The sequence below is a fragment of the Rattus rattus genome, chromosome 10 (genome assembly GCF_011064425.1).
Source record: "Rattus rattus isolate New Zealand chromosome 10, Rrattus_CSIRO_v1, whole genome shotgun sequence".
NCBI lineage: Eukaryota > Metazoa > Chordata > Mammalia > Rodentia > Muridae > Rattus > Rattus rattus.
The window spans coordinates 27,359,839-27,366,075 of record NC_046163.1 but is presented as its reverse complement, the minus strand read 5'-3'; the positions used below and the strand labels follow the sequence as shown (position 1 = coordinate 27,366,075).

Genomic DNA, 6,237 nt, shown 5'->3' with positions numbered 1-6,237 from the left:
TAAAATCAGAACAAATAGAAGTCAGACTCAAACAAAAATGTCAAAACAATGTTCTTTTAAAAAACTGATTATAAAGACAACATAAAAATATTAATGTCAAGTTTCTATTAGTCCCTTATAAATAAAAATAAAATTTAGATGCCATGTAACACATTATGAACTTGTGCAGAATAAGCTACAAATTACTGTCAGTGGTTAGACTATTGTGATTATGCACTTCAAATAGTATCTGTTAAGCAAATAATGCTACATCTGAATACTTCCAAATATCTTCTCATACACTGTGTTCCACCTTAATTGGTTTATTTTAAATCACTGGTCTAATTGATTATTCTATTTTCTCTTTTGTAGTAACAAATGGGTTAAATTAAAGAGACTCTTTCAGTTCACAATCGTTAAACCTGAAATCTGTCCTCACTGTATACTCTCTGTGAATGGTTTTTTTCTAATTTATGACAATATCATTTAAAGTTTGCAGTATGCTGAAATGACATATCGACCTATGGTTGAGGTACTTTTTGCTAGATAATATTAATATTTTAAACTGTATTACTCAGGGCTTTTTTCCTATGAGTGTCACCGTAATATTATTATTCAAGTTTTTTTTTCATTTTTTTAAAAAGCCCTTCCTCATAATGAGTCATTTCCCACCTCTCTCTCAATGGCCATTCAAGTCTCATGGAACTCTCTAATACAATATCTACTAGGTGAATATTATAAATTAAATAATATAATAAGTATACAGCAGTTTGTTTCTGGTTTTTCACTACTCAAGTGGTATTTAGCTCAATTATGCAGTAGACACTACTTTTATTTTATTCCATTTTCTTGGACAAAAAATCTTTATATCAGTACATTGAACTCTTTCATCTACTCATCTAAAATATAATTTATCTTGGACCTATACCTGAACACGGAAATGCTAAAACATTTGAAATCTCTATACTTTACATTTTAAGGATCTACTAACACTTTATTTTGTAAACAAGCTGCAAATTTTCATATCTTTTTATACTATGACAATTTTTCTATGCTCACATAACTTATTTTGCCTCAGGGAAAAATATTAGTATCTTAGACAAGTTTGAATGTGTTTGACAACTCATTGTGATTGGTGGTAGATTTTTCGATACATGTGAGTATATATTTATATGTCTACTAATAATTTATGTTATTTAGATTTTGGTTTGCTTAAAAAATGCTTAACATGCTTTTAATGAAAATATTAAATATTTGTTTTTGTTCATAGTTTCAAAAGTTTTAGTCCATCACAATTTTTGGTCATATAGTATCTTACCCTGTGCTGAAGGAGTGCACCATAACAAGAATATATGTTATAAGAAGCTGATCATTGCATTTTACAGGAGGCAACAAAAAAAAAAAAAAAAAAAAAAAAAAGAAAGAGGGGGAATGGAGGATGAGGTAGAAAGAATAGTGGGAACTGGAAGTGACACAAAGAGACAGAATATAACACACAATCCCTAGGACTGCTAAGTGTCAATGAGTTGTGCTTCTTCCATTAGACCTTACCTGCTGAAGCTGCACATTTCTAGGTGCTAAACTGGCTGGTGACTTAAACATTATCATATAGATGTTTGGGAAACACTTATTAAAACTGCTGTTCCCATCATGCACTTTCTTTCAGAAATCTCAATCAAATATTTTACTTATTTTTTTTTATAATTAAGTTTAAAGACTTTCTTATATATTCAGATTCTTGGCCAAATTTATGATTTACATGTATTCTCTCTCCTTTTCCTGGACTTTACCTTGATGGGTGATGTACTTTTGCACATAAATCTTTCTTTCTTATTTTTAAAATTTTACTATGATATCCACATTGTCTAACTTTAGGTTAATTGGTATACTTCATGATTTTTCTCAGAATTCTGTTGTTTTAACTACCACTTATGATATACACATGTTGAAAGCCACCTTGTCAGGTCCAGTAAATTGAGGAGGGCTGAGCGTAGAGTAGGCAACTGACCATTCAGTGGACATTTCTTTGAGGAAATAAGGCCTGACTTACTGGGGTCAGCAATCCTGGAAACCAGCAAAAACCTCTGAACACTGAATGCTTTGGGAACTGGAAAAAGCAAAGAGAATATGGGGAAAGATCATATACACACACACACGCACGTGCACACACACACACAGAGGGGGTGGTGAGGGAGAGAGAGAGAGAGAGAGAGAGAGAGAGAGAGAGAGAGAGAGAGAGAGAGAGAGAGAGAGAGGAGAGATAGGTAGAAAGAAAGAAAGAAAGAAGGAAAGAAAGAAAGACAGACAGAAAAACAGAGAGACAGAGAGACAGAAAGACAAATAGAAAAACAGAGAGACAGAGAGACAGACAGACAGGCCTATTGGATGGATGGAAAAAGGTTCCAATGAGCTGGCTCTGACAACTGTAGTTTTCTCTGAGCCTTTTTATAGGATTTAAGAAAAAGTTCTTTATGTAAGAAAAACCTTACCACATAACTACAAGTTACATATTCTTTAAAGCTATGTCCATGAAAACATATTTTTCAAAAAGAAATTAAAATAATTATACAAAGGAAAATTACAACAGGATTATTTTGCTTAGTTGTGACAATCTGTATTTACCAAGAAACAGGAAATCTTTTTTTTTTAAACAGGGCAAACTATTATTTTTTCTAAGTTTGAAATTCAGTGGAGGTGGCAGACAAATGACTAAATCGAAGAGAAAATTAATGAAACCCCCTCAAGGAACTTATGCAGAATGGATTATGAATAGATTGATTGACGAAAATTTTCTTATATAGGTACTATTGTAGGGGATTATAACACTCTGACATACTTTTTAGGAAACAGATGGATAGTCCATGTTCTCTTCAGAAGTTAAGGTCATACCCAATCAGAAGACCAAATCTTTGTCAGGTTTCAAAGTCCTCAGAGCTTTTAATCACAGGCTTATCATGCTTTATTTTACTGTATATTGAGAAGCTTTAAAGGATTTAAGAAGACTTTATTGAATAGGAATGTTTTAAATGGCCCCTGAGAGTATGAATGAAGGGTAAGAATTGGATGAGTGTGACATTGTAGGCATTAATTAGAATGCTTAATAATAATCTCATAATAATCCTGTTAACAAAGATTTTCTCCAAGAAGTCAGATATTAAGTGTTATATTAAGTGTTCTGGGTTTGTAGGCTATGTGATCTTTGGGACAACAACTAAATGATATTGTTGCAGACTAAGAATATCCACAAACAGTCTGAAAATGAGAAAGCATAGATGAATATTTTTATGGAGAGACTAAATTGTTTATTAACCCCAGACAACAGAGATTCACATATGAAAAAATGATTCCCATATAAGCATTGTTTGATGATTCAAAGACTTTATTTCTGTTGTTTACTGCACCACAAGTAGTCAAAAGTGATTATACTATCATAAGTCACCTGAGCAGCTTAAGGATAATTATACTAATAATAGTCTCATTCAAGCATGAGAAGCTCAGAAAACCTGGAGTGCTAAAGAATCCCTTTGGGTAAAGTACAGACAGTCACACTACCCTAACTTACCCTATTCCATCTTCACCTCCTATCTATTGTGAAAAAGGAAAATGAACTCCATGAGAGTCGTGACCTTCTCCCTCTGTAAGAGGATGATTACAGCTCTAGTTTCCTGAGGACATTCTTTGGGTAATCACAACTGCTTTGGTGCACCAAGGCAATGTTCATATCCAAATTCTTTTGACTTTGAATAGATCCACATATGTCTGGAATACAGCATCAGTCACACTAAAGAACTATTCAAAATTAAAAGACACAACGAAAATCATGTCTATGTGTGTTGGTGTGATGGTTAGTTAAATAGTTAATTTTTTATTGGATTTTTTAAAATTACATTTCAAATGTTATTCCATGTCCCAGTCTTCCAGACATAAGCTCCCTATCTCATCTCCTTCCCCTCCAAATATAAGGGTGTTCCCAACCTCATCCACCCCAACTTCCAGCACCCCCCTCCAACATTTCCCTACACTTGGCAGGACACAAGGCCTCTCCAACCTTTGGGGCCAAACAAGGTTATTCTCTCCTACATATGCAGCTAGAGCCTTGGGTCTGTTTATGTACAGTCTTTGGATAGTGGTTTAGTCCCTGAGAGCTCAAGTTGGTTGGCATTGCTGTTCTTATGGGGTTGAAAGCCCCGTCAGCTCTTTCAAGCCTTTCTCTTATGCCTTTGATGGGAATTCCATTCTCAGTTCAATGGTTTGCTGCTAGCATTCACATCTGTATTTGACATGCTCTGGCTTTGTCTATCAAGAGATATCTATATCCAGTTCCTGTCAGCATGTACTTCTTAGCTTCATCAATCTTACCTAGTTTTGGTGGCTGCATATACATATGGGCCACATGTGGGGCAGGCTTAATGGCCATTCCTTTTGTCTTTGCTCCCAACTTTGCTTCAATATCCTCTCCAAGGAATATTTTTGTTCCCCCTTTTATCTTAAGGGAGTGAAGCATTCACATTTTGGTTATTCTTCTTCTTGAGCTTCATTTGCTCTATGGATTGTATTTTTGGTAATCCAAGATTTTGGGTTAATATCCATTAGTCAATGAGTGCATATCATGTGTGTTTTTCTGCGATTGAGTTACCTCACTCAGGATAATATTTTCTAGTTAAATCCATTGCCTATGAATTTCATGAAGGCATTGTGTTTGATAGTTGTGTAGTATTCCATTGTGTAGATGTACCACATGTTCTGTATCCATTCCTCTGTTGAAGGGCATCTGGGTACTTCCTGTCTTCTGGTTATTATAAATAAGGCTGCCATGAACATAGTGGAGCATGTGTCATTGGAGCATGTATGTTGGAACATTGTTTGGGTATAAGTCCACAAGAGGTATAGCTGGGTTTTCACATAGTACAATATTGAATTTTCAGAGGAACATCCAGACTGATTTTCCGAGTGGTTGTACCAGTTTGTAATCCCACCAACAATGGAGGAGTGCTCCTTTTTCTCCACAACCTTTCCAGCATCTTTTCTCACCTCAGTATTTGATTTTAGCCATTCTGACTGGGGGTGAGGTAGAATAACAGGGTTGTTTTGATTTGCATTTCCCTGATGACTAAAGATATTGAACATTTCTTTAGGTACTTCTCAGCCATTCAGTATTTCCGCTGATCATTCTTTGTTTAGATCTCTACCCCATTTTTTCATAGGGTTATTTGGCTCTTTGGTGTCTAACATTTTGAGTTGTTTTTATATTTTGGATATTATCCCTCTATCAGATGTAGGATTGGTAAAGATCTTTTCCCAATCTATTGACTGCTCTTTTGTCTTAATGACAGTGTCCTTTGCCTTTGACAGAATTTTTGCAGACTTATGAAGTCCCATTTGTCAATTCCTGATCTTAGAGCATAAGTCATTGATGCTTTGTTCAGAAAAATTTCCACAGTGCCCATGTGATCAAGACTCTTCCCCACTTTTTCTTCTATTAGTTTGAGTGTATCTGGTTTGATGTGGAGGTGCTTAATCCACTTGGACTTAAGCTTTGTATAAGGCAAGATGATAAGTATGCATTGATTTGCATTCTTCTACATGCTGACCTCCAGTTGAACTAGCACCATTTTTTGAAATGCTTTTTACTATTTGATGGTTTTAGCTCCTTTGTCAAAGATCAAATGACCATATGTATGTGTTTTCATTTATAGGTCTCATTTTTGAAGTCTTGTTCAGCAGGACTGCTAATCATATGTTCTCTGTTTCTGTACTTAAAAATGAAATTAACTATCCATTTTCATTACCTTCCTTTTCATGGTATACAATAAAACCTGTGGCCACATCCCTAGATTCAAGGTATTTAAAATAGACCTTGCTTCAGCAGCACATATACTAAAATTGGAATTACACAGACATAAGCAAGGCCCCTGCACAAGAATGACACAAAATTTGTGAAGTGTTCCATATTGTGTAAAGAGATCAGAATTCATAGATGTATCACCAACAGAATACAAGAGATAGAAGAGAGAATATAAGGAGCAGAATATACCAAAGAAAACAATGACACAGCCATCAAAGATAATGTAAAACTCAAAAAGCTCCTAGCCCACAACATTCAGGAAATTCAGGACACAATGACAAGATCAAACATAAGAAATATAGGTATAGAGGAGAGTAAAAATGGCCAACTTAAAGGGCCGGTAAATACTTTCAACAAAATTATAGAAGAAAACCCCACTAGTCAGAAGAAAGAGATGCCCATAAATATATAAG

At 34.8% G+C, this 6,237-nt stretch overlaps 1 pseudogene; it reads left to right on the top strand.

The window, feature by feature from the left end:
• The first annotated feature begins 5,836 nt into the window (after positions 1–5,836).
• LOC116911889 lies at positions 5,837–5,935 on the top strand (annotated as a pseudogene).
• The last annotated feature ends 302 nt before the right edge of the window (positions 5,936–6,237 follow it).